An 18300-nucleotide genomic window follows, 5' to 3' on the forward strand; every position below is an offset into this window, starting at 1 on the left:
CAGCTTGAACAATTATTTGCCATTTTTCCCAATTCAGTGGTTGATATCTTACCTTCGTCCTCCTCTTCCCTATCCAATAATGATGCTGCACTGGCTCAAACAAAGCTGGTATTTAAAATTATTGAATACCCCATAAGCCAGAGAAATATATACATTTCTTAGAAAAGGTTAATTTCTCCAGAGCTTAGCTAGTTCTGTTTCTGCCAGGCTATGTGATATTTTGCCAATAACTATAAATTCCTACATCTTTATTTCCTCTCCATAAAGTTGATACTATCATGCTATTTTATTTCTATGAATCTTGTTAGAATGAAGCAGGGTCTACATTGTATGCATTAAGTACCAGATACATTGTAAGCTCCTAATATTTGAAACATTATCTTCACTATTAATCAAGCGATGATAATCACAAATTTGTCAACATTCCCTAGACAAAATCAATAAAGCTGAAGAGGATATGGCTCCAATCAAATTAAATGATCTTCAATTTTTCTTATTTAAAAAAGGAAGTATGAAAATTTTGTGACCTCAAAAGGTTCCTAGAAACCCAACTCCAAAGGAAATTGCATATAAAATGGAGATCAGCATGTCTGTTGGTCAAAATGAGTGCAGATCGTTTTAATAGAATGACATTAGAATACTTTGCATTTAAAATATTAAATTTTTTTCCCATTTTAAACATCTAAAAGGAAGTAAACAGTTAATGTCAAACAGTAATGGTCAACACTGTCTACTTCCTTAAGGACATTCTTTCTGGGAATGTTGGAAGTGGGCAAGTGGAAAGACTGAGAACAGGAACTGAGTTTCCATTCCTTTTGCCCTGAGTGCCAAGTTTAGGTCATATTATAGCATCTCTTGTTACATTATAAATCAGATGAATGGCTTAGTCCAGATTTTCCTCTTTGTTTCTGTTCCAGAAAATCGGTTTACTACCCGGTGATATGTGGCCAGGAAGAGGAAGTATGAACTTAATTTCTTTATATGATATATGTACTATCATTGTTCGTCTGGTAAAAGTGACCTCTCAACAAGGAAGCAATTCTCTGTATGCTTAGCAAATAAGCTGAAGAAACCAAGAAGAAAGGGGATCGATTATTTTTTAACTTCCTGAGAAAAGTTTAGTCCAGCAGGCTTATCTTTTCATCTTTGCAGTATATATCTTTGTTCTAAGAGATTCCACAGTGAGGAAAAAACTCAATGAAAAAAAGCAACCATGCCAGTATTAACTCTGCATTACACATGAACTTATTGAATGGGGCCATTCATAGACACAGCCAGTCCAAGGTCAAATCAATATCATAAACAACAGGATTTTCAATAGGAAATGTGTCTTCCACTTTGAAAACCTATTGTTAATCTTTCTTCTATCTCGATAGAGTTTTGATATGCCCGATAGAAGCCAAATTGTAACTTGTAAAGTTGTAAGCCAAAGAATTATTTATTCTACCCATTTCTCAACTGTATTAATCAAGTTCACGAAACTAAGTTTAGCCTCAAATTCCTCACCAGAAGGGGCTGGGTGGCTCAGCAGTGGTGGAGTGCCTACTTAATAACCTGCTTGGTCTGGAATCTAGTTTATTGTGCTGTTGTCCTAACACCTTGCCAAGATGAAATACTGAGAATTAAATAGAAAAGAAATAGAGTTAAAGAAAGCAGAATGAAAAAGCTTAAACTACAAAAGTAGAACTACTGATAGAAGAGAAACTCAGGTGAATCAGACAGGGAACTATATATATAATGAGATAATACATGAGCAGTTTTCAAAGATGAATAAAAGATCTATTCACAGATTCATTCATGAGGAAAGAAATTTTAGGCAATTTATATAAAGCAATGGAGACCTCCTAAATCAAAAAGGAAATACAAAAGAATCTAGAGAAGAGGGGCAAAAAAGAGATTATTTTCAAAGAAGAAAAAAATGAAACTAAAAGCTGACTTCTCAACAATAATGAAAACCGATAAGACTGGGCTCATATCTTAAAAGATCAAAGAAAAATTAACTACTAATTTCAAATTTTACATAAGACAGAGCATATTCCAAAAGTTAAAAACACACTAAGGGGCCTGGAGTTTGGGCTAGTGGTAAGAGTGCTTGCCTAGCATGCATGAAGACCCGGATTCAAGTCCTTGGTACCACATATATAGAAAAAGCCTGGAAATGGTGCTGTGGCTCCAGTGGTAGAGTGCTAGCCTTGAGAAAGCCCAAGGACAGTGCTCAGGCCCTGAGTTCAAGGCCCAGGACTGGCAAAAAAAAAAAAAAACACTAAGTATGGTGGCTCACCCCTGCAATTCTAGCTAATCAGGAAGCAGAGATGCTCACAGCTAGCCCAGGCCAAAAAAAAAAAAACAAAAGAAGAAAAGAAAAAAGTTTCAGAGCCCAGTCTCAACCAGTAAAAGATAGATGTGGTGGCATATACCTGTCAACCCAGCTAAATGAGAAGACTACAGAGGAAGATCAAATTAAAGGCTAGACTAGGCAGAAACACAAGACGCTATTTAAAAAAATAACTGAAAAGCAAAAATGGCTGAGGGCGTGGTTCAAGTGGCAGAGCACCTGCCTACCAAATGCAAGGCTCTGAATTCAAACCCCATTGCTACAGACACACAGCCCCCAAATAAACAAAGCTAGAGGAGTACTGTTGAATGAGAGGTAAAAGGAAGGCCTTCCAGTGGTCTAAGCATATTGAGCAACCATGGTTGATAACATTCAACGGTAGATTAGATACTTCATAGAGTTTTGAATGTTCCCAAGAGAAACAAATACTGTTTGAACTGATGAACACACACACGCCTGATCTGAGCATTACACACCACATGTATGTATTGCGATGTCACAGCAGTCCTGCATAAACATGTAGCATAGCTAGACGGAAACTAAGAAATACCAAAATTAAAACAACAGATTTCAAGAAAAAAATCTTCAGAAAATGTATCACTAAATGAAATTCTAGATACATAAGGCCATATAGGATGAGGCTAAATGAAAGGACCTCCAGGAGAGGGAAACAAGAGCCATATAATGTGTGATTGTTGTTCTTAATGCACTATGTTATTTCTCATCTCTTTTGTTGTCCCTTGGTTATCTCATATTGTTACAGTATCTTACCTTGTTATCTGGTATACTGTATATACGTCTATTTGTTTATTTGAAATAGGAAAGGGAAGGGGGGAAACAAGATGAGGGGAGGGGGAGGGGGAGGGAAATGGGGACAAAAACATGAGAAGGGGTAGCAATGTTTGTGATGTAATGCACCTTCTATCTGGTGAATATAACCGTAACCCTTCTGTTAATCACAATTAAAAATGCCACACACACACACACACACACACACACAAAAAGAGTTAGTGCCTGAAGTGATGGAGAGAAAGCAGAAGGGCTCTTTGCTAGCAGCTCCACATCTACCAGATGTACATTTCTGGCAAAGTACCTCTATTCATACACAAAGTTCATTCTTTAAGGAGTTTGGCCTAGTGGTAGAGTGCTTGCCTAGCATGCACAAAGACCCGGGTTTGATTCCTCAGCACCACATACAAAGAAAAAAGCTGGAAGTGGTGCTGTGGCTCAAATGGTAGAGTGCTTGCTAGCCCTGAGGAAAGCCCTGTTCATACCCTGAGTTCAAGCCCCAGGACTGGCAAAAAAAAAGTTCATTATTTTAGAACATCTAATCTTTATAAATGTCCTGAGGTGACAGTGTATGGTAAAATGTAGAACTAGTGAAGTTACTAACTTGTAAGTATCTATTAGAATCAACAGAAGATGCTTCTTGGATGGAGTATGGCCCCTCTGGGCAATGGAGTTGGGATTTATGTAGAGGCTGGCAGGAAAGGAAAGGAAGAGGAAGCTGCAGGGGGAGCTGTGTGGAGGTGTGCTCAGATTTACACTTTGATTGGAGCCACGGATGTGTATGGTTCTGGCTGTACCATAGGGATACATACATTTAGTAGAAACATACTTTGTTGCTAATACTTTAATAGTATACTATAAACCTACTAATGAGCTTACAAATTTCTTTTTAAATCTTGCTTTATATCCCATTTTAATTGAGCGTATAGGAAATGCAGTATTTTAATTCTTAACGCTGCCAATACATCTGTCTAAAAGCCTGTTGCTGTTTTTATCTTCAGTGCAATTTTTATGCCCCAAGAAAAGCAAGATTGCATTTTCTTTTACCAAACAGATTGAGTTGTGTAGTTTATTCTCAGTTATCAAAATGTTCATGTAGCTTTGGGATTTTGAATTGGTGAATTCACAACATTTGGAAAAGCATGACATCTACCATAGGATCTCAGTTACCTAAAAGAGATTAGTGTGGGTACACAGAGGATCTAGACGGTGATGTATAACTGAACGGCTTGTGACAGTAATACTTTGTTCTTTGCATACATGTTTTCTGTAATGCACATGTTAAGTAAGTTATTTTTAAAAAGAAATTCTAAAGGTAAATAGAAGTTATGTGAGGAAAATAATTGAGAGATAAAAAACGAATAAAAAGCAGGAAAGTAGAGGCATATGTAAAACACAGCAATATAAAGAGAGTATGCAAGCAATGGGGAAAAATATGACATGAAAATATATTCCAATAGAGCTGGCATCAATATATTAATATCAAAGTAGGTCATATGGAAAAGGGAGTTATTAAGTACCCGCTCTGTTTCAGGATGATTCAAGCTTCACTTCCCTACAAAGTCAAAATACATGCCTAAAAACATAACTTTTGCCTAAGAAAAATTTTACAAAAGAAATTTTAAGAAGAAATAGACAAATCCCAATGCCTATACAGAAATTTAAAGTCTGTGTCTCAATGAGTAACAGAACAAATCATTGGAAATCACTAACAGTGTCCTCCAAGATTTTTAAAACTTCAGATTTAAAACAATCCAGGCAGCCAGAAGTGGTGCTGTGGCTAAAATGGTAGGGCTCTAGCCCTGAGAAAGCCCCCAAACAGTACTCAAGCCCTGACTTCAAGCTACAGGACTGGCAAAAAAATCTTAAAGAAAGAAAACAGACCTATCCATGCGCTCCAAAGTATTTTTTTTTTTTACAAGAAGAAGCTTTTATTTGGTTTCTTTCCCCTTTTCATGTTCCACCACAGAGCTCCATGCCCCTCCCCCAGCCCAATACAATTGGTTTTAAAGCAAAAAGTGATTCACCAGGACCCATTTGGCAATAGACATCTAGGTGACATAAAAGAACTGGAGAATTTCTTGTTTCTATCCAAGATAATTCATAAACTCCCAGCCCAAGAGTTGTATCAGGTGAGGTTATTAGAATCCTAGAGTTTCATAATATACATTTTCCTCATGGGGATGATGGAAAAGTTGGATGTGGTATTGCTAAAACACATTTATTTTTATTCTAATTCTCTGTCTCTTTGGCTACTGAGCAAATGCAAGATCCTTTGCAAAACTTATAGCATGGGTATATGTATCTCGAGTGCATGTCCTTCCTGCTAGGGGATCTCAAGCCAAAGGCAACAATTCCCTGGCCCAACCCCGAACCATCTTTCAAAAGAAGCAAATGCATTGCAGACACAAGCACAACTTAGAGTAAGTACATGAAAATAAACATATCCATAGAAAGGAGCCAAATTGTCTTCCCCTTGGTAGCTCTTTAGTTTTATTTTACACTTTCCATCTTTTGCTTCAAACCTTCAAACAAATATGAAGCCAAAAATTCTTCATGGCCAGCTATTATCTTTTTTTCATATATTTTTATTGTAATTAATAAAAGGGTTACATTATATTTGCCAGATAGAAGGTGCATTAATTCCCATACATTGATACCCTTTCACATGTCTTGGTCCCCATTTCCCTCCCCCCACCCCCACCCCTCATCTTGTTTTCCCCCTTCCCTATCCAATTTCAAATAACCAAATACAAATATATCCGATATATCATATAACAAAGTGAGATACTGTAACAATATGAGATAACCAAGGACAGCAAAAGAGATGAGAGATAACATAGTACATTGAGGACAACAATCACTCATTACATGGCTTTTGTTTCTATATCCTAGAGGTCCTTTCATTTAGCGTCATATGACCTTATGTATCTAGGTTCCAAAGTACTATTATTGGGACGTTACCTGCAAGATCTGAGGCCTAGAAACAAGGTGTTATTCTCAAGACGTTTTTCAGAGAAGACCTTAAAGGGACAGTCCAATAGAAAATGCTCCAAAAGAGATTTGGGGTCTCTCTATGACGGTGGACAAGAGCAAGGGCATGCCTTCTAGCCTCTGTGTACCTAGCAAGGAGTCATCTTCTTCTAAAGTGGGATGATTTTCCATTTTCTATTCTGCATCACCCTAAAATGGTCCTGAGCCAATAATCGCACCATCTCTTAACACCACCTCGACTGTAAAGTGGTTGTAGCCTAGCTTCCACCTCTGTGGAACATTCTGGGTTACTCACCACACTCTGTTGGTATTTGCAGTGAGGCTAGGAGACGAGGGTGGGTTACAAAGGAAATTGTCTCACACATTACTTTGCAATTCTTCTGACAGTAGGACAGAAAAGATGTTTCATACTAAAATGTTTCCTCATTCTTGCATGTGCAGGGTGCCATTTACACACTGCCAGTGTGTAAAATGATCCTCATGTGCCATGGGTCAGGTACCATATTAAACAGTTTTGAAAACATGGTTTTTTAATTATTTTTTATTATCTTGCATTCAGCAAACAGCTCATATGTACGATGCATCTTGAGTGATGTCAGTCCTTTCATCATTCTCCTCCATCCCTCTCAACCCAAACCTTCCCCTCAGGTCTCACAGTTTCATAAGATATGCACTGAACATTATGAGTACATCCTCTTTTCATTTGTCTACCTCCTCTCCCTTTGACCACTCTCCTCCATCATTTACAAAGAAGTGGACAGACCTGGAATAAAATGTATTACGTGAAGTAAGCCGGGCCCAGAGAGTAAAGGAGTCTCTAATGTGGAAGCTAGAATCAATTTATAAATGTACAAGTAAGCACATGTGGAGGTTGTACATAAGTATACACAAATGTATTATCTCAAATCCTATATTTTGAGCTAGGAATGATGTTTCACACCTGTAATCCCAGAAACTAGGAGGTTGAGGCCAACCGGGACCTGCCTGTTTTTATTTAAATTTATTCAGAAAATAGCATAATTCAAAAAGAATCAAAATTCTGTGCCTTGACACTGCCTAGGATAAAATGCATCATGTATTATTGAGTAGATACCATGTATCACAATGTGTAAAAACATGTAATGAATTAGATAAATTTACATTTAATATAGAAGAAAACAGTAAAATAGTAGATATAATTCTCTTAATTTTATTATGAATAAACTGAAATCCACAGCCAAGAGAAGAGGTATGTACTGGTAATCTCAACAACAACAACAACAAAAAAAAAAAACAGGAAGGAAGGAAGGGAGGGAGGGAGAGAGAGGAGGGGAGGGGAGGGGAAGGGAGGGGAGGGAAAGGAAGGGGAGGGAAGGGAAGGGAAGGGAAGGGAAGGGAAGGGAAGGGAAGGGAAGGGAAGGGAAGGGAAGGGAAGGGAAGGGAAGGGAAGGGAAGGGACCAAGGCATCAAGGTATGAGATGTGAAAATCTCTCATCTGGCCAAAAGAGGGCAGTGCCACCTCTTGTAGTTAACCTTTGGGGTTAGCCGGAACCCTGCAGGCACCCAGTGAGAGCTCAGATGGGCTGATATGGAACATGTACTGTTAACACCACAGCGGTGTTTGCAGTTACTTTACAGAGATCTTTGAAGCAAAACCTCTTATTTAGGAAATACCTATCTGCTGATGAAAATGCTTCTTGAAGGCTTGTCAATAATCCTGTGCACACAGCTGACAGGTGAGTCTTGGGGCTTTTTGATTCTTCTAATTCTAAGAGGAAGGAAATTCTGTGAGGATCCAGAGGTAAGACTTTATCCAAGTCTATAAAGAGACAGAATCAGAATAAACCCGGAGAAGGAGGGAGGAAAAGAAACAGGGCTGGCAGTTTAGAGATATTAAATGCATCACAGGTGAAGGTGATCTGAAGACATTTTCATTAATTTTTTGGTCTTTCTAACCAGTGATGAGGGGTCAGCATCTGGATCAAAGTCCTCAGTTTCTGTCCATCCAGGAAGGACAGGACGTGTCTATGAACTGCAGTTACTCAAGCACAATTAACACCATGCTCTGGTACAAGCAGGACCCTGGAGAAAGTCTCGTCCTCTTGGTGACCTTATACAAGACTGGCGAATTAATCAGGAATGGAAAATTGACTGCTCAGTTTAGTGGAACAAGAAAAGACAGTGTCTTGACTCTCTCCGCCTCCAGTTTTGATGATACAGGCACCTACATCTGTGCGGGGCAGCACAGTGGTTTCCAAACACCTGCAGCCTGTACTCAAACTCACAGCTGGGACATCATTCACCAAGCTGCCTCCAGCTCCCAGTGCTTTTGGTATAGAACAAGATGATAGGTGCACCCCACATGCTTGCCATTCTATGACTGCAATCTCTCACTTATTCAAAGGGTTTATCTTCAAAAAATAAATCTTTTGCCTCTTTAAATCCCTGCCCTGCCTTGGGCTGGGAATGTGGCTCAGAGGTAGAGGTTTTGCCTAACATGCATGAAGCCCTGGGTTCCATTCCTCAGTACCATATACACAGAAAAAGCCAGAAGTGGTACTGTAGCTCATAGGGTAGAGTGCCAGCCTTGAGCAAAAGAATCTCAGGAACAGTGCTCAGGCGCTGAGTTCAAGCTCCAGAACTGAAACACACACACACACACACACACACACACACACACACACACACACACACACACACACCTATCTCCCCTATTGAATCATTTTAATGTATATGACAGTCTTATTTCTTTGTCAAGAAATATGGGAAATATATCCAATATATGATCACATGATCATTCCCTCTCTTTAAAATAAGCAGATACAGGTTGGATGTGGAGCCTCTAATCCCAGCATGCAGGAGACAGCCTGGGATATATAGTAACATTCTGGCTCAAAAACAGAGATAAATTAATTGGAACAGAGTTAATTCAGTTATACACCTAGACATTTATGGCCAAAATTCTTTGAACAAGAGTGTTAAAAATGATACATGGGAAACAATTTTACTGGGTTTGCTGGATAGCCATTTAGAGAAAAGTAAAGGTGGATCATTACCTCACATGAGGTAAAATAGATAGCAGTAAGAGTTTGGTATCCTTTGAGTGGTAGTTTCTTAGACATATCAACAAGAACAAAACAAAAAATAAAAGATGACAAAAATTAAAACAGCTGTCCGTTAAAGTCCATGAAGTTGCTCGGAGCTGATAGCTCACATCTATAATCCTAGCTACTCAGAAGACTGAGATCTGAGAATTATAGTTTGGCAAATTCAAGAGACTCTTATCTCCAACAAGCCAGCGAAAAGCCAAAAATGAAGCAGTGGCTCAAATGGGAAAAAGCTAACCAGAAGTGCAAATCCCTGTGTTTTACACACACACACTCCACAAAGTAAAGTAAAGGTACCCAGAAAAAAGGAAGTCTTTATTTGCAAATTATGTATGTGATAAGGATTATTGGGTTATAAACCTTACATTCAACAATAGAGTAAATGCCAATTTTAAAATGGCCACAGTATATGAATGATTATTTCTCTGAAGAATACTCAGAAAAAGCAAAAAAAAAAAAACCCAACCCACAACAACACAAGAAGATCCTCAATCATTACCCATTAGGGAAATGCAAATAAAAGCTACAAGATTGATGATATCACACCTACTAGGATGTGTATAATTTTAAGAAAAGAGGAATAAGAAAAAGGGGGAGGAAGGAGAAGAGAAAACAAAGGAAATTATGGGTGATGATTTGAGCGAATCAAAATCCTAATTCACTACTAGTATAAAAGGGAAGGGGTGCAGCTCAACTGGAAAATAGCTAGGCAACTCATCAGATAATTATAAAATTATCAGCATTTCCATTCTCATGTTCCTACCGAAGAGACTAGAAAGTGTGCTCATACAACGTCTCACATATGCATCCTTATAGCAGCATGATCTCAGGAAGTCAAAAAGTGAAAACAGTTCAGATATCCATCCACTAAAGATCTAAAGGTTGACAAGATGTCACATGATATCTGTGTTAGGAATATGTCAAAACCTATATCCAGCATATAGAAAGCAAATAGGTTTTTCAGTTACCCGTGAGATATTCCAAAAATGTAATCTTTCATTTTGCCAAAAAGGACATTAAACCAAAGAGCCAATACTTTTAAAAGTGATCTCTGAACAGAAACACTGTTAGAAAATTACAAAAGCCTAATAAACTCTCCCATGTGATGAGATAATTAAAGTCATACCACTAAATCATTTGGATATATCTCAAAAACTTAAATAGTAACTGTCATATGATTCTGCTATGCAACACCTGAGCACACATATATCAAAAGAATGAAGTCAGGATACAGTAGAAACACCTGAACACCCATGATTATTGTAGCACTATTCCCAACAGGCAAGCCATGGAATTAGCCTAGTTGTCCATTAATCAATGAATAAGACCCTATCTGAAAGCAAAAACTAAACAACTGAGGCCTTGAATTCAGTTCCCAATGCAAAAAACAAAAAAAAAAAACAAAAAAAACAACAAAGATGGGGACTTGCCTTCAAGCCAGGATTCTCCTGAGCAGCTAGGATTACAGCTGTATCAATGCAAGAGGGAACCATGAGTCATCTTTCATCATCATGTCTGACTCTAAGTGGCTGGCCTCTGAAAATCACCAATCTCTGGATTGGTGAGTTAAGTCCTCAGTTTACTTGCAAAAAGGACATCATTCATATAACATATGAAGGCTACTCTGTCACCTGTAATGTTTTTCTACTCCAGAGGAAATTTGAGTTTTTTCAACAACTTTCTTAGCTCCTGATATCAACTCTAAGAACAAATGCAGAAGATACACAGTAACTTCCAAGTTCTAGAATTATCCTAACCCCAGCCTTCAGGAAAGTGTATATCCAACAGGAGCTAGTAAAGTAATTCAAGTTTTTCTTGTGAAATTCAATTGTTGCAAGTTTTTTTGTTTTGTTTTTTTGCCAGTCCTGGACCTGAGCTCAAGGCCTGAGCACTGTTCTTGGGCTTTCTCAAGGCTAGAGCTCTACCACTTGAGTCTCAGCACCACTTCCGGCTTTTTTTTCTATGTATGTGGTACTGAGGAATCGAACCCCAGTCTTCATGCATGCTAGGTAAGCAGTCTGCCACTAGGCCAAACTCCTGGCCCATGAAATTCAATTGTTAATGAAGCAGCCTAACTTCACTGTAAAGCCAAATCTTCCAGCCATGTTCAATATCCAACAGACAGGCTCAAGATTCTTTGCCAGCACTAGAAACATGAAATTTAAACCCCACTTCTTAGGACATCAAGTTCCTTCACACATTCCAAAGAGGTCCACAAGTGCTGAGCAATGACAGACCAGCATTATTCTGGCCACCTCCAGTATCATCTTCTAGTGCAGTGCACACATAGTAACGTGCTACACAATTCTCGCTCAGTTCACCTTCATTGTCACATGCCCCAATGTTTTCTCCAATTTTCACTGCATGTTCTATTTATGGAGATTGTTTTCAATAACTTTGTGTCTGATGGCTCAAGCCTGGAATCCTAGCTAACTCAAGAGGCTGAGATCTGAGGATTTCTGTTCAAAGCCAGCCTGCGCAGGAAAGTCCATGAGACTCTTATCTCCAATTAACCACCAGAAAACCAGCAGGGTGCCTTGGCTCAAGGCATAGAGCGCTAGCCTTGAGCTGAAGAGCTCAGGGATAGCACCCATACTCTGAGTTCCAACCCATGACAGCAAAAAGAGAAAAAAAGTTGTAGCTGCTTCTTCATGGGCTTACCCAGGTCAGCAGTCGTGGTTCCTGGGTCATGACTGATGCTCTCTGTAACTTCTTCGATCATTTGGGACTTAAATATTTTTATATCAATTTTCTTTCTTTCTTTCTTTTTTATTTTTTTGACAATCCTAGGACTTGAACTCAGGGCCTGGCACTCTCCCTGAGCTTCTTGGGCTCAAGGCTTAGCAATCTACTACTTGAACCACAGTGCCACTTCCCGCTTTCTCTCAGTACTTTACTGGAGATTAGAGTCTTACAGACTCTTTCCTTCCTAGGCTAGCTTCAAACTATGATCCTCAGATCTCAGCCTTCTGAGTGGCTAGAATAACAGGCATGTGCCATCATTGCCTAGCTTAACAATTTTCTTATTTGAAGATCTTTGGACCCTTAAAATAAGAATTTTTTCTTCTGTCCATTTTTAGAAAAATGAGTCATGTAGACAATTTCTTATCAAAATTTTTTTATTGTGAACTCAAGTTTAATCTAAAGTACAGCTACCATGAGTGCTTAATTTGTGGCATATTTCTGAAATCAAGAACAGATTTCCATTCCAGAACCAAAGTGGACCATTTAAAATTAGTGGTATTAGTGCAGGCATTACAGGTTAAAGCATTCAACAAAGCTTAGCTTCTCAAATGTTAGTACTGAATTTGTTTGAGGCACCTCCTCCTTTAATGTTTGGTTTTAACTTGTTCCTTCTTGTTTCCTCTCACTGTTTTTGTCAGTTGAACTATGTGTACATAGTTGAATATTCATAGCTGAATATTTTTATTATTTTGGATTCAATTCCTGGTTCTGTGCGTGCGTGCATGTGTGTGTGTGTGTGTGTGTGTGTGTGTGTGTGTGTGTGTGTGTAGCATTTATGTTATAGTAATTCATCTGGAATCCAGTTCTGTTTCCAAGAGTAAACACTTCAGAATAACTACTCTACTGGTCTGCCCAAAGTGGAAATTTATATCTTTGCCTTATCCATCATTTTTGCTCTACAGCACCCATTTAGGGCCTTGTGCTACACAGAATTCAATTCAGTTCAATTCAATTGAACTGAACCGAACTGAACCCAACCCAACCAAACCAAATTGAATCAAATTGAATTGAAATGAAATATAGGTGGGTAGAGGAAACAAGACATAAAAGCATACATTTTGCAAAACATGCTACAGAGAAGGAATATAAGAAGATGCCAAAATGAAAGTTTCAAATACTAAGCCGTTAATGTGATACTAAAATAAATATTCACTTGTAATGAGATCATGCTTATCAGAATGTATATCATTTTTGTTGAGTTTTTTTGCTATTCAAATTATTGACCATAATTCAAAAATGTTATAAAATATGTCATTAGACTTTGTGTCTCAATCTAAAACTAATGCAGAGGTTTGAACTTATTTCTTCAAGAGCGAATGGCAGTAGGAATAGGTGTCTTCCAGACATCCAGTCACTTACATGTCTGAAGGAAAGCACTTTGACAAGTCAATCAATGTCACCTAGGACATTTTGGTTTTTCTGAATTATTAAGTTCCCAAGACAAAGTCAAGAAAATATTGAGAGCATGTAAGAAGGATTTGTAAGGAAGAAAAAAATCCTAAAATGACTGAGATTTTAATTACTACTCTCAAATATTCAAAGCCGTATTTGAATGTCTCCTCTATTTTCTACCTCACCAGGGGAAAGTTAACCTGACAAAATCTCAAAGCCCAGCCCCTTACTCTACTTCCTAAGTCCCTCCTCATTATTTTTCAATAAATGTTGACTACTTAAATCCTCTCAAACACAGATAACGTCTGGCTGCTTGTCTGAAACTGTTTCACTGTCATCAATTATTCCAGTAAGAACAAGCAAAGTGACTCTGGAGACTTACTCCTTCTCTATTAGAATTCATGGGTATTCATGCCTATTTGAAAGAGCAGAAATCCTTTGTAACTCTGGCTTAAACTATAAATATATACAATTATTCACAAAACAAAGAATGAAGGAACAGATCAGAATTAGTAGTTTGGTGATACTGAACTCTTCAAAAAGTACAAACTTTCTCCTCTTATCTCCAACAATCTTTTTAGCCAGTCCTGGGGTTTGAGCTCAGGGTCTGAGCACTGTCCTTGGGCTTTCTCAAGGCTAGAGCTTTACCACTTGAGCCATAGCACCACTTTCAGTTTTTTCTATGTATGTGGTACAGAGGGATCGATCTGGGGTCATCATGTATGCTAGGCAAGCACTCTACCACTAGGCCAAACTCCCAGCCTCTATCTCCAACATTTTGTTAATGGGCCCATTTAAGCTTCCTGGTCACAAGATGATGATTTAGCTGTAGGTATCAGAAATGAATTCTAGTTAGAAGTCTATGAGCAAATGGACCCGACATTTGTCATCAGGAAACAGTCATTTCTGAAGCCTGAAGGGCATTCATTTTGACAATTGCCCAAAAATCTGATATATCCTCAACATTTTATAAATTAAGAATAGGAGGAAACTCCTTAAATCTATCAATAAAAATTGTTGACTAGTGGCAATGGCTCGCACCTGTAATCCTAGTTACTCAGGAGGCTGAGATCTGAGGACTGCAATTCAAACTAGAAATAATCAATATAGTCAATGACACATGAAATGCTAAATTATAATACATCTGTACTACAGAATGCTACTTAGCAACTAATAAACAAGCAAAAAATCCAGAATATATCTTCTTACAGTCATATGGCAGTATAACTAGAATACTCAGTTCAATGTGCTTTAATAAGTGTATTAAATTGGAAACATGAAATCTTTAGTGTTGCCATTCATCAACTTTGAAAATAAGAATGTAGAGCTGGGCACTGTGGTACCCCTGTACTCTCAGCTAACTGCTGCTGAAGAAGCAGGATCACCTGAGCCCAAAATTTTGAGATCAGCCTGACAACATGGCAAGAGCCTATTTCAAAGAAAAAGAAGAGGAGGAGGAGGAGGAGGAGGAGGAGGAGGAGGAGGAGGAGGAGGAGGAGGAGGAAGGGAGGAAAGGAGGAAGGAAGGAAGAAAAGAAGGAAGGAAGGAGGGAGGGAGGGAAGGACGGAAGAAAGGACAGAAGGAAGGAAGGAAGGAAGGAAGGAAGGAAGGAAGGAAGGAAGGAAGGAAGGAAGGAAGGAAGGAAGGAAGGAAGGAAAGAAGGAAGGAAGGAAGGAAGGGGAGCAGGAGAGAAGGAAGGAGGGAAGGAGGGAGGGAGGGAGGAAGGAAGGAAGGAAGGAAGGAAGGAAGGAAGGAAGGAAGGAAGGAAGGAAGGAAGTTTAAACTTTGAGTCTAAGAAGTGGGCCTGAGCATGTTTAATTTTGGATGGCTTGGTGTTTTCTGTTATTTTACTGGGCTGTTAGTAGTCTTTGAGAAGGCAAGTTTCTTCCTCAGATTCTGAAGCAAAGAGTTAATGAGTGATTTTTATTTGAGATCCTCATTTGCTTCACATTTTTGAGGTTTCTCAATACCCAGAATGTGAAGTGTGAAAGTGTCTAGAGAAATTTCTCTCAGCCCTGCTCTCTCTGAAGAGCCTTGGGGTGCTCTGAGAAATTCATGTTCAAGTCACCAAGGTGACAGAAAGAGGGAAGATGAATTCATAACAGATTCCCAAAAGAGAATCTACTCATTTTTCTCTTATTACATAATACCTGAAAAAGAAGCTGGGATACAGTTTAGATAAGTCAACTTTTTCATAGTTACTAGTCATCAACTATCAATGCAGCTGTCTTTAGATTTAGAAGCAGTTGGGTTTTTGGTGATCGTGGTGATGGTGGGCGTTTTTAGTTCTTTATTTTTACTTTATTTTTGCCTGCTTTCTTCCATGATGAATGAATGTGAAATTGATTTTTTAAATTCAGTACAGTTTCAAATGAGGTGATACAAGCATTCAAACTAAAGATAGAAAATTGTTGGCAGAAACAGATAAATAAACATTATCGGATGTGAGTGCTCTAGTTGACTGTCTAGTAATTAAGAGAAAAGGAGCCCTCCTGAGTTTCCCCGGTCTGAAATAAGTTTGACTTGTCTAAAACAAGGATGGAGGTTGGAGGAAGTCAAAGAATGTCTTAAGAGAAATAACTTTTCATCACTGGAGTTCGTTTATTTTTAAGATAAACACAGTAAGTTTATTTGAATGTGAAATGAAAGCTGTGAAAGAAAATTAGTGAGACTCTCCATTTGGAGAGGAGTCCAGCATTGGCATTTAGTGGTCTTTTATTTCATGGATTTTTAAAGAAGATATCTCTATGTGATAGATAATGACTTCATGTGGAGTTTTGCAAAAAATGTTAAGTGGCTCATTGACTTTCTAACTGCACAGAAAAATAATAGAAAATCTTATGTGTCTAAAGAAACAGGTATACAGTTCAAGTGCAAAAACAGACAGATCAGCCTCCAGGTGTTCCCGATGACATCGGCAGTCATGGAGGCTGACCTGGCCGAGGAGCTGGACGAGGAGAAGCTGGCGAGGTGGCATCGCAGGGAGAAGAAGGAGTTGCAAGCAAAAATTCAAGGTATGAAGAATGCTGTTCCCAAGAATGGCAAAAAGAGGAGGAAGCAACTCACCGAAGATGTTGCTAAGTTGGAAAAAGAAATGGAGAGGAACTAGAGCAGGTGAAGCTGGCTTCTAAAGAGAATGAGATAGATTCTATTGATGCTAACATTTCACACCTGGTAATTGAGAAGCAACCACCTTGATATCAAAAGCGCAAAAGAGATGGGGAAATAAAAGCTGCATTGGAAAAGGAGCAGAAAGAGAGGACAGCTGAAGCTGAAATTGAGAACTAATCTGGCGCTAGGCATGTGGAAAATAAGAAACTTACTGAAATCCTGGCAGCCAGAGAGGTGAAAATGAGGCAGATTCCATCTGATGGTCACTGTATGTACAGAGCCATCGAGGACCAGCTGAAAACACAGGACTGCGCCCTCACTGTGGCTAAGTTGAGAAGTCAAACTGCTGAGTACATGCAAAGTCATAGAGATGACTTCCTGCCATTTTTAACAAACCCCAATTCAGGAGACATGAACACACCAGAAGAGTTTGGAAAGTACTGTGACAGTATTGTAAACACAGCTGCATAGGGAGGACAGCTTGAGCTAAGAGCTCAGTCTCACATTTTAAAAACACCAATAGAGATAATACAGGCAGATTCTCCTCCTATTGTAGTGGGTGAAGAATATCCAGAAACACCATTAATTCTTGTATATATGAGACATGCATACGGCTTAGGAGAACAATATAATTCTATTACACAGTTGGTGAACACAGCTACTGAAAACTGCATCTAGACACAATTATGTGTTAAAATTGTGTCTTGATCAAGTATTCCTATCAAGTGTGAGATGGTTGTCAGTGCTTCTGAAAAACACAATTACCTTAAGTTCATTTTAACAGCAAGTTGACTGACAGGCTTTTAGAAATATATTTTCACCAGTGTCCACTTGGTGTATTTACAACTTCGTAAGGTGATAGTGGAGAGCAGTCTTTGTTGACTAAAGTGGTACCCATTTAGTGATACTTTTATTAATAGAGCATCTTGGGCTTTTATTCTGTTTTGGAATGAATTGTGTTTTAAATTTTGTCCCCACTACTAAAATTTTCTGAAGTAATCATTTCAATACAATTTTTCTCAAAGAAGTGAAATGACTCAGTCCTTGTCATTGTAATGATGTACTTTGATGATAGCAGATGTAATTAGTGCTTATAAAGTGCATTTGATCTCTGGGTGCCAGTGGCTCACACCTATAATCCTAGCTACTTAGAAAGCTGAGATCTGAGGATTGCGATTGAAGCTAGCCTGGGCAGGAAAGTCTATGAGAATCTTATCTCCAGAAACTCAGAAAAGACTGAAAGTGGTGTAGTGGCTCAAGTGGTAGAGCACTAGCCTTGAGCAAAAGGAGCACAGAGACTATCCAGGCCCTGAGTTCCAGCCCTAGTACTGGTAAAAAAAATAAAATAAAAAATGAAAAAACCCTTGGATTTGCAGTAACTTTAGCGCTATTGGGGTTCATGGGGTGATACTTTTTATTTAGCTCATTGAAGTACAACTAGAAGCTTGCTTTAATAGTGAAGAATGTTAAATATTATTTAATTATGAATCAATGATTAAATTGAAAGAGATGGGACGTCAAAGGTCAAACTACATGTTTGCTATCAGGTTTAAGCCTCTGCAGAATTATAGATTTGACCTTGATTTGTGTGTAACTTTGAAAAAGACCTGAAAGACAATTATCTTTCCAAAGCCTTGGTTATTTTTTTTTCTGTTTCTTAACTTCTGGATGTGCATTTGTGCTGTCATTTCTTTTTTTTGTTTGTTTGGTTTTTGTTTTGTTTTGTTTTGTTTTGTTTTGCCAGTCCTGGGCTTGAGCTCAGGGCCTGAGCACTGTCCTTGGGCTTTCTCAAGGCTAGAGCTCTACCACTTGAGCCTCAGCACCACTTCCAGCTTTTTTTCTATGTAT

At 38.5% G+C, this 18300-nt stretch overlaps 1 pseudogene; it reads left to right on the forward strand.

Annotated features, from left to right (window-relative positions):
* The first annotated feature begins 16264 nt into the window (after positions 1 to 16264).
* On the forward strand, positions 16265 to 17130 carry LOC150055265 (deubiquitinase OTUD6B-like; annotated as a pseudogene).
* The last annotated feature ends 1170 nt before the right edge of the window (positions 17131 to 18300 follow it).

This window comes from Megascapheus bottae, chromosome 14, assembly GCF_031878675.1.
Source record: "Megascapheus bottae isolate mThoBot1 chromosome 14, mThoBot2.hap1, whole genome shotgun sequence".
NCBI classification, from domain to species: Eukaryota; Metazoa; Chordata; class Mammalia; order Rodentia; family Geomyidae; genus Megascapheus; species Megascapheus bottae.